The following is a 17,668-nucleotide window of genomic DNA, read 5'->3' as shown; positions in this document are numbered from 1 at the left end:
CATGCTATTTTTAATCAGTCTACAGTACTGAATGAGTCATGTTTGGATGGATCTCTGGAAACCTGTCAAGAACTAGTCATATTTTTCCCCAAAATTAAAAGAAAAAAATTAAAAGAATATATATATATATATATATATATATATATATATATATATATATAATTTTTTTTATGTGTGTGTGTGTTGTAAGTGTAAAATCTTCTAATAAAATTACTTTTTTATTGTGACATCATTTTTATATATATATATTTTTGACTAAATTTTTTAAACTTGTATATTGCAAAATAAAAACATTTTAGTTTTTATTTTACCATAATGTAAAATTATTATTTATAATGATAATAAAATGATATTGAAATTGTATTTATACATCATGCTAGCAATTGCTTAATTTAGAATAATTTAGTAATAATAAATTTATATATTTATAATAAGTTAATTACAGAAATTAAAATTTACTGTTACTGTAATGAGAATTTAATGGAACATCACTGAGAATAATGGAAATAGAAATCCAATATTAAAAATTAAAATGTCCAGATACATGTTGATAATGAGAATTTGTCCTGAAAGATAAGTCAATTGCAAAAAAAAAAAAAAAAAAAAATAGATATTCCTAAAACAGACCTAATTTTCTTTATGTAAAATATCAATATTTTATTTTCCTTCTTTTAAATTTGTGGATTAATTTAACCCTGGGCATGTTTCTGTGAGACAGGGGTTATTAAATAAAATAAACATTAACTGATATAAAATAATAAAAATATATACTTTATTTCAGCTAGTTGCCAAGACATTTTTTCATTTTATGAGTACTAAAAAAACACCCTGAAACTAATAGCTAAAACTTAACAAATACAGAATATATATATATGTATATATATATATATATATATATATATATATATATATATATATATATATATATATATATATATATATATATATATATATATGTATTGACAGAAACAAAATTATTTTAACTTAAAAAAAACTCTGTTGTGAGATTTACCTATTTGGCTACAGAGATGTCACTCCATCAAGAACAGTATACTCTTGACCTGTCGAATACAAATTGCATTTCAACTAAATTCAATGAATCTGCATGAAAAGCTGCCATATCTTTCTGTAAGGGGCAATAATCCTGGGCACTTGTGCCAAGGCCAACAGAGGCCTGCATGTCAGTGATACTTTCATCTAAATATACACGAGACTGACGGCAGCAGCTGAGAGGGGCCCAGCCAGACGCTCGCGCTGAACCATCACGCAAACAGTGCAGCTCGTACCCAAGTGTCTATGTGTGAGTGTGTGTGAGTGTGTATGTGAGTGTGTATGTCCTTGTTGGGTGCGGTTGGGGCTAGGATGCCATCTCCCCTTCAATGTGGATCAAGATCTGAACTAAACGCAACCCAATTTTGGGTTTCTCTTCAAAGCCAGCTGGTCTGGCTTGGTTTCCTTCAGCCTCTTTTGACATATTAACAATCTTTTTTTTCTCTTATTTTTACAAAGACTAGCCCACAGCAGGTGCTGGAGGGTTGAGCTTCCTGGAGAAGAAAATTCTCGGACTGGTAAGTGACCGAAAACTGCCCAAATGAAACAATTGCTTGACGTTGGCGAAGAAATGACACGAACATAAGTCAGTAAAGTGTGTGTGCTAGCATCTCGCTTGGGGAATGCAGACCTGAGTAGAAATAGAAAGATACACATTTAGAGTGGTGGGCTTTTTTTCAGGACATGGTTTGCCTTCGTAAATAGACGTGTTTGTCTAAGAGATGAATGCAGGAGAGGTTTCGCCGTTGACTAATATTGTGTCAAGCTTGTTTACGGCTCCTTTCATGACAAAAAAAGCTTTGATGTGAATGTTGCTTTCTTTGTCGGATAGTTTGAGCACTTCATCAAGCCTCTATATGTTTAACCCACATGTTATGGAGGATTTTCTTTCCCCCCCCCAAAAAATACTTTCCTACCAAAAATTGCTTGTACATCTCTCATTATGCTATATTATTACCAAACATTGGTTTCAATCTTTTTATCAACTTGTTTTCTTTTAATTAGCACAGGTTTTGTATTTCTTTTTTGAACTGAATGATCGTCTGCCTTATTGAACTGTGCTTATACACCTCAGTTTTTGAGTGCTAACATTGCCATAATTATCCACAATGTTTTTTTTTTTACTTTTGAAACTGAGGCGCATAAGCTCAGATCAATGAGGCCGACAATCAACCAGTTAGAAAATAACCAAATAGAAATACGAAACCTGCGCGAACTTTAAGAAAACAAGCTGACAAAAGATTGAATCCAAGCTTTGGTGATAATACATACCAAATTTTAGATTCAATCTTTTTGTCAACTTGTTTTCTAAGAGATTTACAAACCATTTTTAAAAGGTCAGTCAGTTTCGACAGGGAACACCAGTTTAGGTAACCTTTGTTTTATTTACATGTTTATAAGCAGAATATTTCTATATCTAGTTTGTGTGTTTGATACAAGTGTACATAATATTGAAACAAAATGATAAAGGTGTTAAAATTAGGATTGAATTAGTGTGCACATATCCCCAAGCGAATGTTCTTTACTGGTGCTAGGTCCTCTTGTTTCTTTCTCTATGAAGGCCACAGCTGTAGGGTATCCATCAAGAGTGTTTGAGATAATGAAAGGCACATCAAGGGCATTTGAGGTGCCCACAAAACCACCGATTCCTGCCCACAACCACTGCAGCCTTCTCCTCTTACAGCTTTGGTTTCAAAACAAGACGCCGTGATAATGTTATCCTTATGTACTGAGTGTGAGTGTTTGCGCCAGTGTTTATACAGTTTAGACTCTTTGGCTGTCCCGATGGTTGATGCTCTAAAAAAGCTGAATGTGTTTGAGGAGGAAGCGCAAAATGACCCACTTTGGATGCTGAACGTCAATGCAGCAAGATTTGCATGTTCAGCTGTGCTTAGTTTTTACTGCATACATTTCTGGTTTGACTCTATAGTAGGTGTATTAAGCTTGCGTATTTTAATAGAATTTTGTATTATAACTGCATTGCTATATTTGTTAAAAACTTTGGATAAAAGGGGTAAAAGAGTAAAGTAAAAAGGCATCATTCAATGCAACTGAGACATCAATTGCTTAAATTAAATATTACGTTTTTTATAAACAAAATTAACAAAATTATTTGAAAAACAGGGATAGGGTTTAATTTGGGTTGGGGTCTATTTTTGGCTGTGGATATTTATGTATGTGTGTATATAATAGATTTACATAAAAATATACATAATACATACACAATACACAATTATATAATACACAATTATATATGAATATTAATTTGATAAACACCAAAAAAAATACTTTAATAATTCTTACTACTTTTACACAATATATATATATATATATATATATATATATATATATATATATATATATATATATATATATATATATACAAAATAAAAAAATTAATATAATTTATAAATATATTAAAACATTTATTTTCTTTGTTGTAAAAGTTCTCTTATAGTTCATACATAATTTAATTTCTTATACAGTTTAAAATACTTTTCTCATTTTGTCTTATTTTTATACTTTTTTTGTAGATTGTGGACTCTCAATTTGTAATTTGATTATACATTTTTCATTTATGAATATAATGTTACACTTTGGGCATAATTTAGTGTAATATGAGATATTTAAAACCTGTAAGCATAGATATCAGTTTATGTAACATTATCTGGGTTGATGTGCCTTTAGGGCTGAGAGCTCGTCAGGTGAGCAGCATAATGTAGCACGATTTTAAAGTGAGTTTTGCACGCTAGGACTCCCCCAGTGAAACTAGAGTGTGAGCTACAACAAAAGATAGCATGTTTTCTGTATTATGATTTGTGGATTACAGGTGTCTAGCCGTGAGCGGTGGGCTCAGCGACACATGCAAACAATTACATAAGCCCTCTGTGAATGGGTTAGACACGAATAGCCTGAGTTTCTTACTAACAAGTCTTCTGGGATTGCATTAAATAATTTTGCAGCACAGTTACAACCAAATGGATTGAGCAAAAAGACTGGTACTTATCATGAAACTTCATATTAAATAAATAGTTTTAGTAAAAATAAACATTTGGTCAATATCTACTAACCCTCAGTTCTTCCTTTAATCTGCTATTTAATTAATACAGAAAGACACCCTCAAAAATATTAACTTTGTCAAAAAAAAATATATATATATTTGTCATTTTTATTCAAATAAGTTGTTTGCTTTACACAGAACTTGAAGTGTGCTTCAAGACAGAGTATCTAATGTTTTGTCTGGGTCTGGGGAGTAGCTGTCTTGTCTGTCTTTTTTATGAGCAGGTAAAATGCATGGTGCATCTCTTCTGAGTTAAGCCTACTCATTTTCATATTTGATTATCATCTGATTTTTATCAAGCATTAATGGAAATGTGTTGATCTTAGTCTACGTACACACGTACGTTTCAGTGACACGCATACGGGAGTGAATCCACTAAATTATAGTTTCGTTTTTTAGGAACATAACTTACTCTCAAAAGGACCATGACTGACATCAGGGTAACAATAGCAACGTGTTGACGACTCGTGCATTTGGTATCCGCTATTTTTGCCCCAAAGTAATGCGTTACTTTAGACGATTTTAACTAAACCAACATCGACAGAGCCGGCGTATTTTGTTTATGTTTGGAAGGTTTACAGAGTGCGCTCGTTTAAGTGTTGCCATGTCCACTTGTTAGCTATAAGCGAATCATTTAGTGTCATCTATGTGTCTTTGGGCTTGGCTCATATAGCGATCCATTTTATAGAGTTAATAGCCTAGCCTAAAGAAGGGACAGTTGCACATCGCGATAGGCCTATTTTGGCATGTTACTTATTTCCAAATTAATGCGTTTTGAATTAAGTTGATTATGGGCTTGTTCTTATTTGCTGGCTTTAAAGCAAGATATGGCAACACTAATGTAGGCATATCTTGTGATTTCTTGCACCGCAGCTGATACGCGTTTAAATAAGTCATTAACTTATTATTCACTTCGGTTCCATACACACTGCTTAAAAGTGTAAATGTGGTTTCTGTAGATGCAGTTCTTACCTGAATTTTTCGTGAATTGTAGAATGCGGTTGTCACTCCCTTATGACTGAACGGTGTGTGAATAGAACAGGGTTAAGCACTAAAACTTGATTGACAACCGAATTTAGCTGCAGTGTGTACATGGCCTTAGAAAACACAAACAACCTGCAAAATCCTAATAACCACCACCAAAGCTTCAAAGACACTTAAGATCACGCTCAGAGTTGCTAAACTTCACATGGAGGTTTTACCCTTACCCCCACTTGGCAGCTCCAATGAAAAACATGAGTGTCAGCTTTAGTGGCCTGCCAGGAAAAGTGTTGGAAAGGTAAAGGGTTTCAGTGTTCTGTGTCTATTAAAACACGCACATAGCTTTTCTTGGACAAGAGTGGTTAAACACTGTTTCCGCTCTCCCTAATGCTCAGTTATCGAGATAAACTTTCAAAAGCATTTAACAGCCTGGTTTCAGCTGAATGAACAAATACATAAGCCCTCTGATCGAGCTGTTATGGTTATTGAAAGGATGTGTGGGGGTCTGGATTCATTGAGGTGTAGTACTCTAACACGCCACTAGTGTGTGCTGATGAGTCACAGAGACACCTAGCGCTGCCGCACTGGTGCACTTTCGTGTGTATTTCCGATGTTCAGTGATTATTCCCAAGACTAATAACTAATTCATATGATTTGATGAATATTTCATTTTTCTAGGTGCCAAACGAAGGACCTGAAAGCCTTAAAAACCCAATTGATGGAGACACAAAAGCAGTGAAGATTCAGAGGGAGAAGATAAAGTTGAAAAAGAAGGTTATGAGCAAGTGATTGGTAAGAATAATAATAATAAAAGCCAGTAAATTACAATTGTCTTGTTTATTTTTTTTTATATAAATTATTAAACATATTTAATATTTGGCTGTATGTTTAAATTATATAGTAAACAATAATAAGACATTGTGTTTTTAATAAATGTTGTCATTGTTTTATTATTCAATATAATAGATATTTACTATAAAATTATACCGTAAAATTAACCAGTAATACTAATTATATGAACTTATAAATGTAGGCTATAACAGTTAGAGTATTGGTTGTAACAATATTCATTATTGAATATCATGATATAAAATTTTATTAGCTATTTAACATCTATTTATTTAATTTACTAAAAATATAGAAAAATGGGTAACTTTAATTAAGCCACGTTAAGTTTCTCCCAAAATAACTGGACAAAATGAACACTGAGTGCAATAATTAAAACGCAACGCGACTGACGCTTTGGTGATTAAAGTAAGTAAAAGCGCGTTCTTTTATGACGCGTCGCGTCACACGCGTGCGGGTGTGATCAGTTACTGTACGCGTAAGACCCGCCCTCTTTTCAAAGAGAGAGCGAGACAGAATTCTCTTCTGTGTGACGAACAGACGCTCGTGAGGATCGTGTCAGTAAACTAGAGGAGATCACTGATCCACCCAGGATAACTCTGGACATCTTCAGTTGTCTTTTCTTGTTATTTAAAAAACGCTTTTGCTTCCATCGCTGCATGTGTCAAAACCAATGAGAGACGCGGAGTTCAGCGATCATTCTCACACTGACGCGCACATGAAGCGCTTTAACGCGGTTCTGGATTTGAAAAGCGCGTGAAGAGTTCTGGACCCGTGCGTGACTGACCATTAACACCAGCGCATGCATGCTTTCTGGAGCTGACACCCTCATGCATTACAAAGTAAGTTGAACTGTCACAACTAGAAGCGTTGTGGTTAATAAAATAGTGCGACAAGTTAGCGTCAAATACCACAGTAATAGATTTAACAAACAGTAGAATAGTATATACTAATGTAATATAGAACAGTGTAAGTATACAGTAGTATACTATAATAGTAGAAGTAATATAATACTAGAATAGTACAGTTTAAAAAGTAATAGAATAGAAAATGTTACACACTAGTATAGAAAAGAATTGTATTATTATATACTAATAAAATAGTTTAAAAAGTGATAGAAAATCATAGAATAGAATCATTTACAAGTAATATTAGTCACACACACACACACACACACACATATATATATATATATATATATATATATATATATATATATATATATATACTGTATATATGCAAATTTATGCATTGGCAATACTAATTTTGTATTTTTATTTTTTCATATATTAAATGTTGTCTGGCTTGCTTTATTTAATACTAAACAAACAACTTTTCCAAAATGGTGTAATTATGTGAATAACATCTCTATTTATACTTCGCTGTGGTAATTGAAGAACTGTAAACAAGTTGTTTTATATGGCAGTGCGTACTGAAACTAATGGCTTTACAGTTATAACCTGGAATATCCAGGATGAGGTTCCCAGGCGTTTAGATGAGAGAAGTGCTCTCCGCTGGTGCTTGTACAATAATAATGACCAAAGGGCAAAATGTGATCCAGGAAAGCCTAGTGCTCCTCCCTATACTTAATAACATTCATTGTGTTTCTGTGAGAGTGTTTTAGTATGCACGTTGTTAGTATTGAAAGAGTGGCAAGTTAGAACAAATACACAATATTTTTGATCCAGAGAAGCTTCAGACGAGTTTAAATGCTTGCACACAAAGAGGAAAAGTGTGCCATACGCTGAGACTCTCCAATGTGCCTCTCAAAGTATGGCACACACTTCATCTGTTTATTGCCGTCAGGAAACCATAAACCTGACGTGTGATCGCATTAGTTACTGGTGAATGATGACAACTTAACAGCAATAAATTATGACAACAACAGGCATGTGCACTTGATGGTGAGATGTTAATGAATAAATATTGTAGGTAAAGCTAACGCTGATGTATTTTATCATTTGGAAAAGCTAATCACACAAAAACCTCTAGAGTTGGGATGTTGCGAGAGGCCTGGTGATGATTTTAAAGCTAGTTCAGGAGCTTCATCGGTTTGTCGTATTAAGGAAAAACCAGCAGTTTCATGAAGGGCTTGATGGGATGGAGTTATAATTGTGGTGTTAACAGCTAGTAGCAGCATATATGTAGCCGAGTGCAGTCAGTGTATGAGTTGTGTAGGTTATCCTGCTGGGTGGTCTGGGTGCTGGTTAGACCTCCGTGGCACTTTCCTTTGGTTTACTTCATTAGCCACTGAGTGAAATGCAGCTAAACCTCAAAAGTATGTCACCATCATCGTTCTTGAAAAAACAGCTGGGCTGTTTATACCTCCAGAATAATTAGAAAAAATGGTTATCATTTGCCAGGTTTACTTATGCAAACACAAATATTATAATGACAAATTTCTTAGTATAGTGTATATTTAAACAATTTATAAGCATTATAAACTACATTTATTTTTTACACATAAAGTGTGATATATTCCATTAAAATATTATGGAAATTATATGAAATGTATAAATGTTATATAATACGTAATATTTTTTAATTCAATTTTTTTTTATATTTAATAATATTTAAATATTTAAAATCTATTTAACAAAAATTATATACAGTACATACACTTAAATTATTTATACATTTAAATGTATAAAAAGTATTTTTATATTATTTTTTATTTTATTTTATATGGATTATATAACACTAAAATAAGGTTTGCATTCAAAAAGTGTAAATATAATATACCTGTATGTTAATATACAGTGTATAAATATGACTAAAACATTTTTAAAATATAAAATATTTCTAAAACACAGATTCTTATGGATTCATTGTAAATGAACTCAACTTGGTTTTTAACCATAGAAAAGCTCATAAATGAAACCTAAGCTCTCCTGGTCTGTGGCTTTGCTGATCTTGCTCTCAAAGCAGTTTTTCAGCACAGCTTGATTTTGCCACACACAAAAAAAAAACTTCAGATTTTTCCCCCTGTCATGTAATCTATCTTTGTCACTGGTGTAAAATGCTCAATTCACTGCGTTACATCCTCCGGTGAGGAGGTTTCGCACAGAGAACTCTTTGTACGGCGGGCCGTATATAGCGTTAATCAGCAGCACCCTCCCTCGCTCGACACGTGCGTCTGGGGATATTTTTAGTGGATCATGTGTTCATAGTTTAATGTGAGGTTAGTTAAAGTATTTAAGATGTGACTCGTCGGCTCTGAGGTAACAGATACTGCGTCCTCTGTAACACGGCACTGGAATCCTGTCCAGATATTCCCATTAACGGGATAGTCAACCGTTTCATTGGGCTTCTGGTTCTGTTTGTCTACCTTTTGGAATGGGTTGTTATGACATCTGTACACTGACAGATTTCCAATAGTGCAAGAATCCCAAGCCAGGTGCCTCTCAAAGGCCACATGGACATTCTTGACCTCCTGAGGTCTTACAGAAGTCCAGCTGATGAAGGACGGTTGCCGCCAAAGCTTGACAGCAGGAGTTGAAGCCATTCTTTGTGTCTATAAATTTAATAGCTTTGCTTCTGGATGCTGATTGGTCAGTACAGCATTCCAGAAGTGCTGAAATACACGTTTAACAGCTACATGGAAGTTTTAACCATATCTATCAAGGGCTAGAGAAGAGTTAGAATATAACTATATTAGTTTAATTAAACAATATTTGAATTAAAAGTTGTAGTATCTCCTGAAAAGCAAGGTAAAGTTCACCCAAAATCGATGGTTGGTTCAAACACAGCATAGAATGAAAGTCGATGGGGTCTAGTGTTCTTCAAAATATCTACTTTTCTGTTCCTTTGAAATGGTTTGGCTCAACATGAGGGTGAGTAAATAATGACAGAACTCTAATTTTGGGTGAACTATCTCTTTAAGGCAATTTAGGCTGTGCTATATGGTGAATATCTCATGCCATACTGTTTAAATATAGCACTGACCTCAGCCAGAAACCTCAACTTTTCTCCATCCCCAAAATTAAAGAGGTGCAATCCATGTTTGGTTGTAGCAAACTTGCATGTCTGTGGTCTTTTTCAGGCTTGACCATGTTGCTCGCATCATGTAAGTTTGTTCTTTCATTATGTGTCAGAATTTTTTCACCAATTCCCACAATGAGGTTTACTTTCAAAATGAGTGTCAGCATCTCTATTCTGCATTTGAAGTCACAGAAAGCACTGAGAGCTGTAAATTAAATAAAATATGTTGGATTTTGGAGTTGCATATCCCACAACACCTCTGATTTGACACTTGTAAACAATGTTCGTATCAGTCGTGATGAGCCACTGCTTTTGTTGTTCAAGTTAAAAAGTTCATCATTTAATTTTGGGTTCTGCTGCATTTACATGTACAGTATATTTGGTAGAGGAAGTCTATGAGGGGGAGTTTGAGGGGGCCGTCGGGCTGAATACCTGCCGTCATCCTGGTTTGGTTTACAATACTCCCGAGTTTCCACGTCACTTCCTCCCCATGAAATCGTTCCCATGCTGCTGTAAACACCCACACCCAGACCTCCAGACCCCACTGCAAGATCAAATCCAATTCTTATGATGCAGATACTATGTGAGATAAACATATGTAGTGACACATATCCAGGCTGTAAACTTCAGGGGCCAGATTCGTGAAAATCTTAAGAAAGAAGTTTTTAAGAAAAATTTCTTGAGATAAATGCTATTTCATGCATACTGAGTTTTTTACACTGTTAAAGAGTTGGATTCCCATGCTAAACATGGACTAAACATTGGAACAAAAATACTCCTTCCGGTTTGTCACAAGTTTCGTAAAGTTTTTTTCGAGTATGGCTCTGTGTGACGTTAGATGGAGCGGAATTTCCTTATATGGGTCCTAAGGGCACTTCTGCCGGAAGAGCGCACGCTCCCGTATAGCAGAGCGAGAGCGAAAACGCATTAAGGGACCAGTGGATGGAGTTTATTTTTACAGAACATCAACGGAGTTGTGCAAGTGTTTTTGTTTGTTCCCTGCATTTCGAAGATGCTTGTTTTACAAACAAGGCCCCGTTTGACGCCGGATTTGCACATCGTTTATTTCTTAAGGATAATGCAATCCCAACGAAAAAGGGTCACGATCGTGTGTTGGAACCACAGGCGGTGAGTAAAACTGCTTCAAATATCTCTGTGTTGTTAACTTAGCTATCGGCGCGTAAGCACATCAAGTAAACCTTGTACACCTTTAAAGAAAAAAAAAAGACGACATAAAGTGGAACTTAGTCATTTTCCAAAACCGCTAAGCAAATATATACAGTTTCAGTACATACCACATAGAGACGTCCTGCTGTAGTCGTTGCTGCTGCTGCTCTTGTTCAATTTTAGCCTCGGGATCTGATTCTGGATCATAAATATACGGCTGAATCTGACTGTTAGCCATGGTTTGTTTTGGATGATGTTTTTTTCCTCAGGTAATGCTCTCAACGCAAAATCTTACGCGTGCTCGTGATTCTTTAGCTCCGCCCACACGTCACGCCTCCAGCCGCTCGTGTTTTTCTGGGAAAAAACGGTACAGACTGTCTTTCTCTTATGAATATAATAAAACTAAAGACTTTTTGGAGATATAAAGGATGCAGTACTACTCTATAGGTACTCAAGATTAACAGGATATTGAGTGAAAATGAGCATTTCACCCCCCCCCCCTTTAAGAATGTTTCTATGTGCAATTCTCTCGGCATTACATTTTAGTGTGTGCTGAAATTGTCGCGATTAAATAGTTGCAAAAAGTCACTTATAATCATAACAATCATTGTTTACATTATCTAACATTACTATTGTTGTAGTAATATATAATGTTTCGCGCAAGTCTCGCACATTCACAAAAAATAGCTTACTTCCATGTTGCAAAATAAGATGGACAGTATAGCATCACTATTACTGGTGCTCGTACGTAAGGTTAAGGATTTAGGCCAACCACCAAAATGAAATATTAATTTTAAAGGTGTAATTCAAAAGATCAGAGGTAGAAACGGCCACCTGATTTCTTCAGGTCACTTAACTTCTGTCCCATACATGCTGCCAGCGGCTGTGAGTGCCAGGAGCAGAGAGATCAGTCTACACTGTGAGACTCGCTCTGATGTCAGAGCCAACCAACTGGCAAGATCTGTTCTCCACGTCGGGCAGCCTGACAAAAACACTTAAGGATATCGATCACAGGTCCGTGTCTTAGTCATGAACTGCTAACAGAAAGACAAGTATGCATTTATTCTCGGCAAATAATATACAGTCTCTTTTGCCTTATAAATTCAGCTTATATTTATTATTATTGTTACTGATAAATTTTCCTAATGTAATAACTTTACATTTTTGTTGTTAAAAATGTAAACTAGTATTCAAAGGTTTGGAGCCTTAAAGATTTTTTAAATAGGTCAAAATCAATTATGCTGCTTAATATGTTTTTGGAAACCATGATCCCTTTTTCAGGATTCTTTGAATAGAACATTTATTTGAAATCGATGATCATGGATTGTAATGTTATAAATGTCTTTACTGTCACTTTCTGGAATACATGATTCTGATTGGTTAGTTGTGGCAATCTGAGGACAAATATTTATACATTTATATGCTAAACTTGCATAATTTTAGTTATCAATTTCTTATATGTATCAGTTTTGTCTCATATCATTCTTCATTCCAATTATTCTTACAAAGTAAACTCAATTTAATATTTCCAGTATGTTTGTTTGTTTATTTATATATATCTATATTTAGTACAGCCCATCTTATTCAGATCAAAGAAAGAATTTCTTATGATTACCAAAATCCTTTCCTAAATTTATGCATCAAATCAGGTAGAATTAACTTGTTATGCTAACAACTGTGCGTTTTCATTTTTAAATAAGGTGTAGATTTAAAAGAGGACATATTGAGCAGCAGAGTATTAATGTCACAAATGCACTGCTTTTAAAATAATGTAACAGAAAACAGAAGTGATATCTTAGAATGTGGCTTTGAATGGCCACAGAGTTTCAGTTGGCAGTGTGTATCGGTTAGCGGTGAAGCGCAAACGCGGCGCACACACACTGTGAGAACACAGCTGTGTGACACACATCTCCACAGCAAAAGGAAGCTATGCAAATGAGCAACCAACTATGAGCAAAGCACCAAAATGCCTTGTGCGCTAGCAGTCATAGTTTTTAGAGTTATTTGCTGCTAATAGCACAATCGTAGCTGACAGTGATTGCAAGCTTAGTTTTTGTAATCAGGTCACTGAAAGTCCTGCAAAGAACTAAGAAATAATTAAAGATATCCCATTGATTTGGACATATATGAAAGTGTAGCATACCAGGCTAGGCTAACGTGATTTCTGAGAAAATGCCTAGAATTAGTGTATTTTTTATTTTATTTTTTTAAGCATAAATGTAATATAATTCTGAGGTTTATGTTATAAATGTTTCATATGTGCCAGTAAACTTAATTAAAAGCAGATTTTATTTTAGTTTCATTGATATACTGCTAGTTTTGTTTTTTTCACTTTAATTTTTACAAGAAAAAAAAACGTACAAAAAATGTCATAGTAGCTTTTAAAAATTATGTAATTTTTAGTTTATTTATTTATAAAAAAAAATTTTTAAACAAAATTTTAAACAAAAATGAGAAATGTTGCACTGGCAATTAGCTGAAATAAAAGAAATAAAAAGAAGTAAAAATACCTACATACATACATACATACATATAATATTGTAATATAATGTGTGTGTGTATATATATGATTTTAGTTTAAGCAGTAAGTTTTTATTAGATTTATTTATTATTTGAATTTTTCAATGTAATAACTCAGATTCACCATTTAGGGTTTTTTTTATTTTACTGAATATGATTAACAGAATGAATTTTTTTGGGGGGAGTGTGAGCCAAAGTCAGATCTCTCTAATCTTACACAAAGTGTACAGCATCAACCTGGACTCACATGGCCCCCGGCTGTTCACGCACAGTGCTCCACCAGGAGCCGCGGGTTCAGGATTTGGGAATGTAGCGGGGCGTCTGGGAGCTGGACTCGTTCTGTGATACGACTAACCTCCACAGCTCGTGTGCTCTCATTGAGAAAGATAGACACTTTCTCCTCTTTGTCCTTGGGAAGTTTTGAGGCGAGCCGTAAGGGTGGGGTGGAGAGTGACTTGTCCCCATTCCGGCACTGATTGATACAGTCTCTTGGCGGCCGCTGCTCTGAGCCGTAGCATGTTCCCTTGATAGACAGCAAAGAGATGTAGCAGTCCTCTCCATGAGATACAGCTTGGGGATAGCTGGCAGAACGTATGTTCTTGTACATTTTAAGCATGCATTTAAAGGCCACTGGGTTGTTGAGGTTGGTTTATTGGCAGTGTTTGCTTAGGCTCTATAACTACTGTTTATCCCTGGATAACCCCCTAAACTAAAGTATTAAACATGGTTAGTGCTACATTCACAAAAGAAATCATGAGTGTGCTATTACTTTCTAAGACATATGACAATAAATCAGACGATGTGCTAAAAAAACCTTAGCAGCCACATAGCATTGTGCTAAAATTCACTCAAAGACCTTAGCAACTACATAAAACACCTTTGCAACCACAAACGCTAGCATTGTTCTTAAAACTGCTCAGAACACTTTGGCAAACAAATAGCAGCACCCTAGCCATGACATACTGTAGCATTACTGCCTAAATCCACTCAGAACACCTTAGCAACTGTGTAACAACTCCTTAGCAACCACATACTGCAGCATTGTGCTTAAAACCAATCAGTACACCTTTGTTACTGCATTACAACACTCTAGCAACGGGATACTGTAGCATTGTGCTTAAAATCACTTAGAACATTTTAGTGAACGTATAGCAGCACCCTAGCAATGTCATACTCTAGCAGTGTGCTTAACCTTTGCAACTGCACAGAAATGCTCTAGCAACCACAAGGATCACGCTAGAAATTACTAGTAATGTTGTGCATTGCATAATATGCTAAAATCTTGAATGTGATTGGTTTAAATCCAATATGCAATGGGAATATTATTAGCTTTAATATTAGTTTTATCACAGCAAAGCTCATCAAGCCTTTTTGAACAATGCATGAGACTTTTTGTTACTTCCCATTTTCTGCATTGTGGAGCAGTTTATGGGAAGAGACATGTTTTATTGTTTCTTCTCAATGATGTCACTTCCTTGTGAGGCGTCTGCGAAGATTTCCTCTCATTATATCCAATTGTGCGAGCTGATGGGTGTTGTTTTCAGAGAGATGCTTCATCCTTCGAGTCAGAGTCAGCTGTCTGACACCTCTGGGGTCTGCCAAGAGCTCTGAGTATCTGCTCCAACGTGCTTTGACAAGTTCCTCCGCTGCCTGGCACGTCTTCAGCATTTCAGATGCCCTGAAAGATGGTGATAATGAAGTTGTACAGGCTCCAATCTCAGTTGTTAACTGACATTAGCCAACTTATGCCAGAGGCTGTCTCTAAATGCTGTTTTTAGGGCTTTTCTTTGTTTATTTCTGTCTTTTTGAAGTCTTTATTAGCTGTCTTTATTTGAGGTCTTTATTATCGTTTTGAGTTGCTTCAAACCTGTATAAGTTCTGTTGGGCACTGAAGAATTAAATGTAGCCATTGACTTCCATTGAAATGTTTTCATACTTTGAGTGATAACTCTTGTGGGACCCACACTGCAAAATATATTTATATATGTTTTGAAGTTGCATATAAAGATTATTAGACAATGTTGAACAAGAAAATACTTTTTAGTTTTTCTACTTCCAAATATTATATTTAATTCAGTTAATTAATTGCCATCACATTGTAATTGTTTGTAAAATTTACAAGCCATTTCTGAGTGAAAATTGTTTATACTTATTTTTTTCCTCTAGTGAGGCCATATTTAGGGATCAGAATATCATGCTTTTTAAGTGTTAAAAACAAAAACAGTGCAGTATTTTCCTGAATACAAGTTGCTTTTTCAACAATATAAAACATGCTGCGTCTTATATATTGCAATGAACGTCAAGCACGCATAACATTCGTGCAGAAAATGAGATATGTGAGCCTGTGTTTATTTGTATAACACATTTCCCACAAGCAGATAGTTTCAGTTTTTCTTAAAGAAATTGTTTAGACTTGGTGTTGGTTACTGTATGTTGCTTATAATCAATTATTTTGGTTTTATACTTATTTTTAATTCCTGTTCGGTTCTGGTTGCTTCTAAATTTAAATGATCTGTTATGGAGTGAGGGAAACTCACATCTAAAATGTTTATAGTGGTTTTTTTTTTCAACATTAATTTCTGAATGTAACAATAAAATGTGACACTGTTGCGACTTATGAGTGTTTTTTCTCTCTCAACAATTGTTTTTTTTTTTTTTTTACATTTCCTAAAAGTATGGTAATTGTTAACTTACAATGCTCTAGCAACCACTTAGCATTATGCTAAAAAGAAATTAGGATTGTGGCAGTGAGTCGATTACCAAGCACTTTTTCTTCCGAAAATGACAAAATCTTGTTGACAGGTGTTGTAGAGAAAGGACAGGACATGATGGATCTAAAATGAATGTAAAATGGGTTTGAATTTGCACTAACTGCAAGGAATATGCGGCATTGTGTTTAGCATTTGTGCTAACTGCTAATCTATTACTCTTGAGGCATTTTTAATACATATTCATTGATTGCACAGTTGAACACAGGATTTTTTCAAAATGTACTTATGTAGGCATGAGCATCACATTCCCCTTCAGGTTGCCCTTTTACCACAGCTAATTTGCAAAGCACTAGCTGCTAGCTAGGAGGTCTTTCCACCCTTCTCTGGAAGTTGTCCTGGGTCTAATGACCCCTCAGGAGGCTGTCTCAGTCATATCTAGGTGTTATCGCAGCACTGTTTTATTTCAGTGGCACCATGCCGCTCTTCACAGGACGAGGAGATATCTGTCCTCTACTGCTGCCCTCGGGAGAAGCAGAGAGGCAGATTAACAAAGTGACTTAATGTTGCACATTACTCTCTGGAGATCCCTGCTCCTGGTTTCTTGGCACCGGGCCGTCCTCCCTCCTACTCAAGTAACCCAGCGGCTCCTCCCACGCCTGTCTCTCTCCGTCTTTATGTTTCCATCACATGAGTAAACGCACTAGCATCTCTGACCTCTAAGCCATTTTGCCTGGGCATGTCCAGTTCCTGTGGGGTTTTTGCTGAGAGCTTGTTCACAATTTCAGTACATTTACCTGGCAATTCCCTGTTTATTCTCTTGGCTTTGGCCCAATATTGACAGCAGGATGTTAGGACTCTTCTTTTATTTTATTTTCTTCTCTTCTCTTCTCTTTTCTTTTTTTCTTTTTCATTCAAGTCATTGTTCTAATATTGTTTTCTAAAATGTTCAGAAAAACATATTATTAAAAAATGATATAAAGTTTATTTAAAAAAGTAAATAAATATAAATATTAATATTTTAAATAAATATTAACGTCCATCTGATGAATTATTGCCATTATGTAAATTATGTTAGGACTTTTTTTAATTTAATTTAATTATTTAATTTTATTTTATTGCAATAGTTAAACAACACATTATAATTATTTTAATTTATATTATAATTAATAAAATAATTGTATTATTTTATGTGATCAAATAATTTGATTTTAATTGTAATATTTTTTTAAACATTGATTTTCATATTCCAGGTAGCGTATGTACTAAACAGTTAACATCTTGTCAAATGCATATTTATAATATTTTAAAGAGATTTTCTGGTTATTGACCATAACATAAAAATAATTTGGAT

General features: G+C 34.8%; 1 protein-coding gene across 5 annotated transcripts in view; it reads left to right on the top strand.

Moving 5' to 3' along the window:
• The first annotated feature begins 1,365 nt into the window (after window positions 1-1,365).
• The window catches only part of LOC128020748 (myocyte-specific enhancer factor 2C), a 37,064-nt gene continuing 20,761 nt past the window's right edge, over window positions 1,366-17,668 (top strand). Inside the window, exons 1-2 of one of the 5 annotated variants that reach the window (XM_052607388.1) lie at window positions 1,366-1,568; window positions 5,771-5,884. The gene's annotated coding sequence lies outside the window, so the exon portion shown is untranslated. Of the gene's footprint in view, window positions 1,569-5,770; window positions 5,885-6,453; window positions 6,781-17,668 lie in introns of those variants that run through there. The other 4 variants (XM_052607393.1, XM_052607392.1, XM_052607391.1 and 1 more) reach the window with 4 other exon arrangements.

This window comes from Carassius gibelio, chromosome A10 (assembly GCF_023724105.1).
Source record: "Carassius gibelio isolate Cgi1373 ecotype wild population from Czech Republic chromosome A10, carGib1.2-hapl.c, whole genome shotgun sequence".
Classification (NCBI taxonomy): domain Eukaryota; kingdom Metazoa; phylum Chordata; class Actinopteri; order Cypriniformes; family Cyprinidae; genus Carassius; species Carassius gibelio.
This window is presented reverse-complemented; position numbering and strand designations above follow the sequence as displayed.